This window comes from Marmota marmota, unplaced genomic scaffold (genome assembly GCF_001458135.2).
Source record: "Marmota marmota marmota unplaced genomic scaffold, marMar, whole genome shotgun sequence".
Taxonomy (NCBI): domain Eukaryota; kingdom Metazoa; phylum Chordata; class Mammalia; order Rodentia; family Sciuridae; genus Marmota; species Marmota marmota.
The window spans coordinates 54,535,208-54,546,345 of record NW_025999977.1 but is presented as its reverse complement, the minus strand read 5'-3'; the positions used below and the strand labels follow the sequence as shown (position 1 = coordinate 54,546,345).

Sequence of the window (11,138 nt, the reverse complement as noted above, 5' to 3'; positions counted from 1 at the left end):
GAAGTGCAGGCGGCGCTCCGAGCGCCGGCTCTGCCTGCTTCCGGCAGCCGCCGACCCCCGCACCGCCCACAGCCGGAAGCCGGCGCCGCGCGGCATGCTGGGAGGCCCGGCTCGCCCCGCCCCTCTCCGCGCGGACGCGTCGGGCCCTTAGCCCGCCCGCCGCCTTCTTTCTCTGCTCGCGGCCTGCGTAGTGCGTCTGGTCCGAGCTCTACCGGCGCTTGCCTGGCCTCGGCCCGCGATGCCCTGACTCGACCCAGCACCGTGTCCGAGCGACCGCGGAGAAGGAAGGCAGAAGTTCGCGAGCACGCCCTGAGGCGCGTGCGGACGCCGCCTTCTCCGTGCTGCCCACGAGCAGTTAGGACTCCTGTCAGTCCTTCGGTTAAAGGAGCTGTGAAGTCCATCAGAGGCCGACAGGACGCAGCTGGCTGGACGCCGCAGGCTCTGCGCGCGTGCTCGGGTGGGAGGCGGAGGCATGAGGCCAGCCGCAGTGCCCCTAGGGACCAAGGCCGCGCCTGGCATTGACCACCAGCCCACTCTTTGGTGCCCATACCTCCGCGCCTCCGCTGTCACAAAAAAAGGGCTTGGGGACAATAATGAGTGCGGTGCGCTTTTGCTCAGGCAAGGGTCTACAGCATTTTCAGGAGCTAGAATCCTAAGACCCGACTCCTTACCTCTGACTCCAGGAGTCAGAATCCATCCACAAAGTTTGTATAGTTAAGTCCTCTACTTGATACATTTAGCTTGGACGGGCAATTTGCAATCCTTTGCAGAATTTTACCTCTGTGAAGTTTAGTGTTTATGTAGCTGAATAAAGCATTCCAAAAAGGTTGGATATAAGTTTTTGTTTTATTGAGGTACTGGTGATCAAATCCAGTGCTTTGTACATACTAGGCAAGTACTGTACCACTGAGTAAAACCCCCAGCCTTATTTTATTTTGAGATGATGTCGGCCTAAATAGCCCAAGCTGGCCTTCAACTTATGATTCTCTTTCCTCTGTCTCCCTAGCAGCTGGGACTACAAGTTTGTGCTACAGTCCTGGGGCTAATTATTGTTTTACTTTGACTAAAGTTTATCCAAATAGGGCCAAACTTTTTCCACCTGCAAAGAGTGGGCTGGGGGTGAATCCCTGCAATCCTAGCAACTCAGGAGGCTGAGGCAGGAGGGTCTTGACTGCTAGGCCAGCATGGGAAATTTAGCAAATCCCCATTTCAAAATAAAAAAGACAAAGGGGTTGAGATGTAGCTCGGTACATCACCCAGTGTTCCCAGTATCCAGGGTGGGGATAAAACCTAATTCATTTTCTCATAATCAGAAGCCCCAGATTTTCAGGAGCAATCTGAATTTCAGGTACTCTTTCCCATTCACAAACCAGGACCCAAATTGTGATTCCAGTTTGAAGCTCATCTTTATCAATGGTTTTGGCCTTTAAGATGAAAGAGAACCATATGAGGGAGTTCAAGAGCCAGAGGAGACTGGGGTTGTGGCTCAGTGGAAGAGCATTTGCCTAGCATGTGTGAGGTGCTTGGTTGGATCCTCAGTACTACATATAAGTAAATAAAATAAAGTTATTGTGTCCATCTACAAGTTAAAAAAAAAATGACCTAGAGAAACATGTTAAGAAGGACATACTAATAAAGACGACTGGTAGAGTTAACTGGCAGTCTAAGTCACTGGTTTTCAAACATTCTTTTACTATGAAAAGAATTTTTTTTTTTAAATATGTGCCCACAGGCTGGGGATATAGTTCAGTGGTAAAGGGCTTGCCTAGGATGCACAGGCTTAGGTAAATCCAATTTAAAAAAATACCCCTTAGATAGATTTTTAAAAATTTTTCACCATAAGTGTAAGTTGTTGCAAAACATGTATTTTCCAGCATAATCTAAATACACTTAATTAAATGGTCACATCATTCTTTAACATTTTTCCAACAGAATATAAATACCTCAGAGATTTCATAACTTATGTGACAGTCTCCAAGATAACCCAGCCTTTGTATAGTCAGTCCCCTTCCACGCTAGAGCACAGTTGGTCTGTGTGACCCATAGGTCACACGCACAGTAGAATGGCATCTCACTTCCAAGATTAGGTTATAAGACTGTGTCTTCCATGTCAGGTGTCCTCTGGCTTGACTTGTTTTTTTCAGATTACACAGACTGGAGAAGCCAACGTTCATGTCATGAGAAACCTGTGGAGAGGCTGATATGAACAGAAGACCATGAGTTTGGAAGAAATTCTCTAGCTCCAGGCAAGTGTTGAGATCACAATAGCCCCCAAACCCAAAGCCTGACCCTGAGAAACTGTAGGAGATAAGAAATGTTTGTTGTTTTAAACTCTTAAATTAGGGCTAATTTCTTACACAGCCATTGTCATCTGAATAAAAAAATCCATAAACATGTCATCTAGATCCTAGGTTCATCTTCACATCTGTAATGATTGTGTGTGTGTGTGGTGCTTGGGGTCTAACCAAGGGCCTCATACATGCTAGGGAAGCTCTTACAACTTAGCCCTGAAATAAATTTTGTAAAAATAATGATAAATGCATATTAATTGTACAAATTAATGGGTTTCAATGAGTCATTTCCATGCGTGCATGTACTGTGTGCTTTGTTCATATCCATCCTCCCTACTAACTAAACCCCCAGCCCCCCACCCCTGCTTCCTCTTCCCTGAAAAGTCCCTCTTCTATTTTCAGGTCATATTTTTTATTTTATTTTTTCCACATAAGAAAGTACACAGACAATACTTGTCCTCCTGTGTCTGTCTGACTTCAGTTAACAAGATATTCCCCCATTTCATCAATTTTCCTATAAAGGGCATGATTTCATTCTTTATGGCTGAATAATACTCCATTGTGTTTATATGCACTTTTTTTTTTTTCTTTTTTGGTACTGGGGATTGGATCCAGGGGTGCTTAACCACTGAGATACCTCTCCCAGCCCTTACTATTTTTCTGACTAAGTTGCTTAAAGTCTTGCTAAGAGGTTGAGGCTGGCCTCCTGCCTCAGCCTCCTGATTATCTGGGATTACAGGTGTGCACCACCACGTCTGGCTAGGACTGACTGCATTTAAGGGGTCTTATTTGGTGAATCTGTCCCATGAATATAAAATAACTGGTTAACAATTTTGAATGATTTGCACTTTGCTTTTTGGCAAATTTCAGTTTATTCTTGTTTAAAGGAGAACAATAAAATCCACAAGTAATGTGCAACTCTCACCTTACCTCAGCCATTTAACCTCTAACCTTTTGCCAACTGTGTGTATAGACAGGTAACTGTGTGTCTGGCCTCCTTCCCCTTCTCTTCCTGTCCTGCCCACTGTCAGAGAGCCTCTCCTATGTCATAAGCTGAGACACTGGGGATCCACAAGAAAATCAGCAAAGTCCTAGCAAGAAGGCTCTGAACAAAAAAAGTGTCAGGATCTTAGGGAGGTAGCTTTTATATCTTTGACATGGCTCAGAAATTTTCCAGAGATGTTGATTTAGAAGGAGAGAGGAGATGTTCCGCCCACATCAGTGCTCAATGAGCTTATTAAACAAGGAAACAAATTTAGATTAGACTGGTGTTGGCAAGTCCATTCGTCTTATGCAAGAGTAGATCATTTACTGCTAAATTGGCTTAAGGAAAAGAGGGGATCAGAGGTGAAATATCTGGTGCTGCAGACTCCCTTGTTCAATGGGGCAAGGTGGGGCACTGTAGCTAATGTGAAAGGTGTCCCCGAAGCTATGCAGGTTACAAGCTAATATGGCATCCCTATAGGAAGCCAAAAAGTCAGGGTCAAGAATCCTGACCAATGAGACCTGTTTATTAAAATATTTTAGAATTTAGACTGCAGAAAAAAAAAATCACTCTTGTGTCCATGCTTCTGAGATTATGCATGTATCCCAAGGAGAATCACCCATCCAGTTGTGCCTCTCTCTGCTCCTGTACGGTTTAGGAGTCCCCTAATTATTTCTTTTTTATTTATTTTTCTTTCATGTGTGTGTGTGTGTGTTACCAGGGGTGGTCTAACACTGAGCCTCCTGAGTTGCTAGGGTTACAAGATGTGTGCCACCAAACCTGGCTTAGAATTTCTTCCTCCCCCCATTCCTTTTCTTTTTTGGCAGTACTGCAAATTGAATCCAGGCCCTTGAATATGCTAGGTACTGGGGATTGGATCCAGGGGTGCTTAACCACTGAGCTACATCTCCCAGCCCTTACTATTTTTCTGACTAAGTTGCAGATATATCCCCAGCCTAAAGGTGTGAATTTGAAATATACAAAGGAATGTAGTTGTCTTCAAGTTCAGTGATGTTTTCAATTCCCTGAGTTTAGGGTTTACTTACTTTTTTTTTTTTATTAATGCCATTTTTGGCTATAGCACTTCTATATCCAAAAGAAATCGTTTGCAGTCTTAATGCATAAAATAAGGCAAAACAGAGTTACTCTGTTTGAAGTACTTTTGGATCATCTTGTAAAATTATTTCTTCTTCCTGGAGTTCCTATTTTCCCAAAGTACGTGTGTTTGTGGCAGTGATGACAAGCCAGGACTCCTGACCTCCAGTCCAGGGAACCTTTGCCTAAACCACAACATCTCTGCAGACAACTCCTGAAAATGTATCCTAGAGGATACAGGCTAGCTTTTGACTGCCTTCTGACCAATGAGTGTATATCCAACAGTTGGTGGTAACAGGACCATTGAGCCCAAATACTAAAAATTAACCGCTGGGAGGCCAGCTGTTCATTAATTGCTACCTCTAATGCCTCAATAACAGGGTATTCAAGTTGAGCATTTAATGTAAAATTCAAATGAATGAGACATCTATTTTGGGAGAGATAAGAGGTAGAGAAATAATTGCCCTTGAGATTTTTCTTAAGAAAAAAACAGAGTAACTTAACTTGGGTGTGTAATCTTATCTCATTTTAACCATGAAGGACAGGAAAAAATTATTAGTACCAATTTCTACCTAACAAGTAATATATGGCCAGGCATGGTGATGCATGCTTGAAATCCCAGCAACCTGGCTGAAGCAAGAGGATGACAAGTTTGAGCAACTTAGTGAGACACAGTCTCAAAACAAAGCATAAAAAGGGTTGGGAGTGTGGCTCAATGGTAGAACCCCTCTGGATTCAATCCCTAGTAACAAAAAAAAAAAAAAAAAGGAAAAGAAAAAGTAATATGTTCTACCAAAACCATGAGGCATCTTCTTCACTTTGAACTGGACACATTAGCAATAGTTTTCTTTAGCTTTAAGGATGCTGCTCATTCTGTCTGGGCAGCAGGAAGGATGTCAGAGAAGACTGAGAAGTCAAGGGCAGGATGAATCTCTTCCAAATTCTTTATCAGTTAAGCCTTTTAGTTGAAAACAAGAGGTACCACTGAGGCTAAGTAGGAAAAGAATTTATTGGCTGTCAAGTAGTTCACCTAATTGATGAGAAGTCTGAAAAGCCAGATGCAGAAAACAAGAATAAAGAAAAATGTTCACCCAGAACTCCATGCATGCTAGGCAAGCATTCTAAGCAAGTGATCTACCACTGAGCTACATCCCCAGCACTTTTTATTTTGAGATAGGTCTCACTAAGTTGTTGAGGGTGTTGATAAATTGCTGAGGTTGACCTCGAACTTGTGACCTTCCTACCTCAGCCTCTCAAGTTGCTGGATCACAGGTATGTGTCACTGCACCTTGCAAATCAATGGAAATGGACAGTGTGACTCAGCCAAAGCCATGTCAAGCAGATGAAAGGACATCACCACCTGCATTGCTGCTATGGAACATGACCTTCAAGTCACCATTGGACCATCTAGGCCACCAAGAACAAATTCCTAAACATTTCTGCAGGATTTTGCATCATGAGTTAGTCATCTCAGCCCAGGTCTCAAGCCTGTCTTCCAGCAGCCAACCAAGAGGAATCTGGCTCCCTCTCCTACCAAGACCCATACAGTGAGGCATAGTGGGTTTTCAGATGCTGATGGGCAATTATGATCATGACAGTACAGTCCCTTCTACCTTGAGGTCTCACAGCTTATTGGTCTGAAAATGGGGAAAACCAGAAATAACTTGAATAGCACAATAGGGAACAAATTATGAAGTAAGATCCTGCTCTAGAGAATTCCTCCAACTAATGCCAGAGAGGGTAACTTCTGACCCAGTGACAACAGAGACTAGGTCAGAAAGTAAGAACACACAGGCAATGCTCTCATTAGTCGGGGTAGGAGGGATGTTGACTGAAGGAGGAAGAGAGAGAGAAAGAGAGGAAGGAAGAGGGAAAAGGACAGGGAGAGAGAGAGAGAGAAACAGGGAAAGGGGTAAGTGGGGGAGATCATGCCACTCCTAGAACAAAGGAAGAATAAGTCTTTTTCATGGTACCAGGGATGGAAGCCAGGGGGACTCAATCACTGGGCCAAACCCCCAGCTCTTCTTATATTTTATTTTGATATTGGGTCCCCTTAAGTTGCTTACAGCCTCCCTAAATTGCTGAAACTGGCCATGAACTCCTGATCTTCCTGCCTCAGCCTCCTGAACCACTGGGATTACAGGCATGCACTGGACAAGGACTAAGTCTTTCAACAGGTTGCTGGGGTAGGCTAGGGAGAAGTCTTATGACTTGAGGGGGCCATCTGGTTCCTATGAGATGATTCTCCTGCTTAGAAGAATGGGTAATTGCTCCTGCTTGAGAAGGAGGGCAGTGTCGCTTCAGTTGTTTCTGGAAGGGTAGGACAATGACTGAAGACTTCTAGGCATCCTTCATGGGGTCTGGAACAGAACATTGTAAAATCTGGCAATTGAGTGTCCCTGCAAATGTTGAAAATAGCTTAGTTATTCTTATCTTGGTGTGCTCAGTCTTGAAAGGGAAAGGTTAGGTAAATTTAGGGCTAATAAACCTTGTTTGACCAGTTTAAAGATAAACACTCCTTAAATTAATATGTCTATATGCAGAAATGAGCAAGAATCTGACCCAAAGTTTAAGACAAATGAGACAGATCCAAAATGGAGAAGGCAATGCCAGTTTTGATCCTTCTTCAGTTACCTCTTGGGCATCAGCAGGCCCCAGTGAGGAGTTGGTGGTTTTTCTAGCAAAAGAAGTTAATCCCTGTTACAATCCAGGGCTTGAGCTTGTCTAGGGTTTGTGGTACTTTTAATGGGAAATAGGCAATGGGTTAAAGCCCTGAGAGTGCATCTACCCTCGCACCCTGTAATCGTCCCTGTCTCACAATCATCTCCCAAAAATCTAATTTTACAAAACCATCCCATGACTAAGAGAGACTAATGTCAAGATGAAATCTCATAAGAAACTATTTCTTGGGCATTTTTTTTCCACACAGGGAATTGTACAAACCTAGCTATCTTTGACTGAAGTTTCCCCATCAACTACATCAAGACAGATGAGCTCCTCCTTTAAGTCCAACAGCACTGGATCCTTCCAGGGCACTCCCAGATCTGCATCCAGAACTGAAAAGGACTTAAGTGAGCAGCTACTCAAGAAGGGGCAGGGAGCCAAACCTCCCTGCCAGCTTGCTGTGCATAAGCTAAAACAACCTGCCAGGTAGAGTATTTTTATTGCCTTAACAGCTTGAAGAGAGAAGTATCTAAAGAAACTCGGCTGGCTACAAAAGGTTTGAATGAGAAAATGTCTCTTTTGTCTTTTTGAAAAATCCCCCCCCCCAGTCATTTTTATCAATGTGCTTTTATTTGGCACCTTATATATACAAGACTCTTAGGTCAGCTACTTTGAAGAAGCATCTTATAGCTCAAGATATTATTCAGTTAAGCAAATAAAATTACTAAACATATATCATGTTTTGAGCAGGAAGTCACAGTCTTCATCCTTAAAAAACTCTTCACTACTGTGGGACAGAGGGACAGACTTGAAATCTTTCACATTATCACTGATAGATGCAATGGTGGGTGTGTGGAAGAAAGCCTGGAAGCAAAATGGCACTGGGGTGTGGCTCCATGCTGGGGTGCTTGACGAGGACCTTGGCTCAACTCCCAGTACCACAAAAAAAAAAAAAAAAAAAAAAGGCGGAGCGTGTGATTATCTGTGAGGGCAACAGAGATGAGCTTCTGCAAGGAGGGAGGCGGGAGTGTCCCAGATGGGTCAGCCATCTTCTCTCAGCCACTAGTCCCACCCATAGTAGTCTTCTTGCCTCTAGTGAGTTTCCTCCAGGCATCCAAGTGAGTTTTTCACACTCTGGTTAAATGCCTTTCCTGGCTTTGCCTCATTCACTAGGTACATTTCCAGATGTTTTGCCTGCCAACAGGACTCTCCACAACTTGCTCCACCCCCATAATTTCCCCCCCTCCTCACACAACATTCAACAGCTAGCCATTCCCTCTCCATGCCTAAGGACATGCTTTTTCTTTATTTGAAAATTCTTCCTGCTCACTTCTTTGAGCAAATTTTACTCCCCTTTTAACACTCACCTCAAGCAACATTTCCAGGAAACCCTCATGAGTCTGACTGCCCTGGGCTGTGTGGCTCTCCTCTGTGTGCTACAATACTCTGTTTACTTCTATGCTTTCTCTTCTCTCAGGACATTAAGTTATCTGGTGACTAGATGGTTTGCATCTTGGTGGCAATCCTGAATATAAGTATGACCAGCTAGCATAATGCTAAATGTTCTTTAAGGAAACAAAACTTTGAAGGATAAATTGGGAATGTGCTAGGCAGAAAGAGAAGGTAAGGTCAGCGTAGACATTTATCAAGGCAAGCGGCATGACCTGGTGTGCTACAGTATGAAACAATAGTGTAGTGCAATCCACAAAGACTTCTTAGCAGAAAAGCTGACCTGGAATCTAATAAAGCACCCTCAAGCTAACTTACAGGAGGCCTGGGAGAGAGAAGAACTATCTAACCAAAACCACGAGGAAGCCAGATTCCTTTAGAAGGAATCTGGCTTCTGCCACAACACAATGCCCTACCCAAAGAAAGAGCAAGAATCTCCAACACAAGTAAAAACAACCTGTGCTTGAATCCTGATTCTAAACCATTAAAAATGTATGTGAGCCAGGCATGTAGTAATCCCTGTGGTTTGGGAGGCTGAGGCAGGAGGATCACAAGTTCAAGGCCAGTCTCAGCAATTTAGTGAGGCCCTAAGCAACTTAGGTAGGCTCTATCTCAAAATAAAATACAAAGGGCTGGGAATGTGGCTCACTGGTAAAGTGCCCTAGGTTCAATTCCCAGTGCCAAAAAAAGTTGTATAACTTCAGGGAACTCTCCTTATTAGCAGGTGATTAAAAAAAAATACTATAATATTTGGGTTACCCTACTTCTTCACACATTTCTCTAGGCTACTCTTTTTCTGTTCCTAAACTCTGACATTTCTCTATACATATTGCACTTTCATTTGATGGGTGAATCTTAGTTGTTATTGTGTCACAGGCACTGTTTCTGTATGCAGTTATTTCATGTATTTATTCTCTTCCCCAGACCATATATTTGAGAAGTAAGGCCAGCTCTTTTTATGTCTTCAAATCCTTCCTTACCAGACAGGATTTGAAGTATCCTAGGTGGCCAATAAAGACTTGAATGTTACTTCTCTTTTTTAAAGAACTTGAACTTCAGACCCTCTGTCACCCTATAAGAAGCACTTGTATTTTGGCCTCAGATAGTTTTCAGCTGATCCTTTTCCCATAGCCCTGAACCTTTTCTTTCTTTTGTGGTGCTGGGAATTGAACCCAGGGCCTTGTGCATGCAAGGCAAGCACTCTACCAACTGAGCTACATCTCCAGCCCACCCTGAACCTTTTAAAAGCAAACAAAACATGTCAACACAGCACAATACAAAAACACCTAAATATTATTTCTTTCATCTTTTAAAAAAATGGAGGTTTGTTTCTATTTTATGTTGCCTTATATCAGCAATTTAGAAACCAGAGAGACCGGTGAATAGGAATAGAGAGTGAATCCAATTCTCTAACTTGCAATAGCACTACTGTGCCCCTTGTTTGACTCACATGACCTTTACAGCTATTAGCCCGCATGATGTCTGAACTGCGGCTCTGGGCCTCCTGCCTATTGTTGGGATACATGCCTACTCCCCACCTCAAACTTTAGGCCAACCTCAACATTTATCTTGTATTAATACTGAACACAGAACTCTGACCGCATATCAATGGATATGGACCAGCTAGATCCTCAGCCATCATTCCAAAGACCTTAAGAATTGATTCTTTTGCCAGGTGCAATGGCAAATGCCTGTAATTCCAGGAACTCAGAAGGCTGAGGCAGGAGGATTGCAAGTTCATAGCTAGCTTTAGCAATTTAGCAAGGTCCTAAGCAACTTAGGAAAACCGTGTCTCTAAATAAAATATTAAAAGGGCCAGGGATGTGGCTCAGTGGTTAAGTGTGTCCTGATTTCTATCCCCAGTACAAAAACAAAACAACAACAAAAAACAATTCTTTTAACTTAAGGATCTTGTAAGATCCTTGGCATCTCACACAGCATGAAATCTACCTGGTCAGGGTTGTAATAAAACGAGTTTTACTTTAATAAAAAACATTAAACATGGGCAATAACTAAAGGACCAACCTAGTTAACAAGAGTGCTTGTGCTCCATGTAGTTTCAGGTAGAAAAAGGCCCTCTCTGAGTATGAAGGAGGCACAGATTTTAACGAGTGATTGGGCTGAAGCCCAGAAATTCAAATTGAGATAATTTGGGTCCTGCCTTAGACTTACTGAATCAAAACTTGGGGTGTATGTGTAGGTTGGGGGAAAAGAGGTGTCAGCAAATCCTTAAGGTGACAAGTTAACTTTTTTTTGGTAGTGGTACCCTTGGATGCCCTACCACCAAACTATGTCACCAGTCCTTTTTATTTTTTACTGAGACGGGGTCTTGCTAAATTACTAAGGCTGTCTGGCCTCGAACTGGCCATCCTCCTACCTCAGCTTCCTAAGTTGCTGGGATTACAAGCATGTGCCACTGCACCTGGCCAGCAATAGTAAACTCTTGACCAAAAAGAAATATGCATTTCCTCTTGGTACTGGTTCTCTGGGTCCTGATTTTCCTTCACTTATTTCAAAAGAATGACTTTTCCCCACTGTATTCCATCAGAAAATGCTAATTAGCAGCAAAATCATTGCTTAATAGTTCTTTTTTTTTAACTTTGCATTCCCAAGTTACACTGTCATTTTCTTTTCGTGTCTATGTCCTTGAAAAA

The 11,138-nt window shown here is 43.0% G+C and overlaps 1 non-coding gene across 1 annotated transcript; it reads right to left on the bottom strand.

Moving 5' to 3' along the window:
• Positions 1-9,635: 9,635 nt before the first annotated feature.
• Positions 9,636-9,709, bottom strand: Trnaa-ugc. Its single transcript has one exon. It is a non-coding gene; the product is annotated as a tRNA-Ala (tRNA).
• Between the last annotated feature and the right edge of the window lie 1,429 nt (positions 9,710-11,138).